Below are 506 nucleotides of genomic sequence, written 5' to 3' on the forward strand. Positions count from 1 at the left end.
CGCCGCCCCTGCGGCCCCCTCCGCCCGTGTGGCCTTTGTGCCGGGCGCGCACCGGAGAGCGAGCGAGCGAGCGAGCGAGCGCGAGAAGTACAAGTACGGGAGACCGAGGCAGTGGGAAAAGAGGCCGGGCCACTTTCTCCCCGCTCGGGCTGCGGAGAATGGACTGGTTGAATGTGCAGGCGCGTCTCCCCGGCGTGTGCTGTGTGTGTGCGCGGCGGAGAGGCCTCCCCGACTCCCACCGCGCACACGCACACTCACACGCACGCACACACACACGGACCCGCGGCGGGGCTCGGCGGCCGAGAGTTTGCGTTTTCTTCCTTGCCGCCTCCCCTTTCCCGACCGACTGTGTGAGAATTTCATATAGATCAGCTCCAATTTCCGCCATTTTGGGAAAGTTGCACAAAAATAAACCCTCCGGTTTATTTCTGCCCGAGGCAGGAAAGTGCTTCGGGAAGCGAGGCGGCGCGGGCCCGCCGCGGCAGTCCGCGCGGGGGAGGGCGCAG

General features: G+C 66.2%; 1 protein-coding gene across 3 annotated transcripts in view; it reads left to right on the forward strand.

Annotated features, from left to right (window-relative positions):
* Positions 1 to 506, forward strand: part of L3MBTL3 (l(3)mbt-like 3 (Drosophila)) — a 103,092-nt gene that overhangs the window by 788 nt on the left and 101,798 nt on the right. Inside the window, exon 1 of one of the 3 annotated variants that reach the window (XM_012721720.1) lies at positions 289 to 350. The exons of the other annotated variants lie outside the window; for them this stretch is intronic. The gene's annotated coding sequence lies outside the window, so the exon portion shown is untranslated. Of the gene's footprint in view, positions 1 to 288; positions 351 to 506 lie in introns of those variants that run through there. 3 annotated transcript variants of the gene reach the window in all.

This window comes from Condylura cristata, unplaced genomic scaffold, assembly GCF_000260355.1.
Source record: "Condylura cristata isolate star-nosed mole 26May11 unplaced genomic scaffold, ConCri1.0 scaffold00001, whole genome shotgun sequence".
In the NCBI taxonomy this organism is placed as follows: Eukaryota; Metazoa; Chordata; class Mammalia; order Eulipotyphla; family Talpidae; genus Condylura; species Condylura cristata.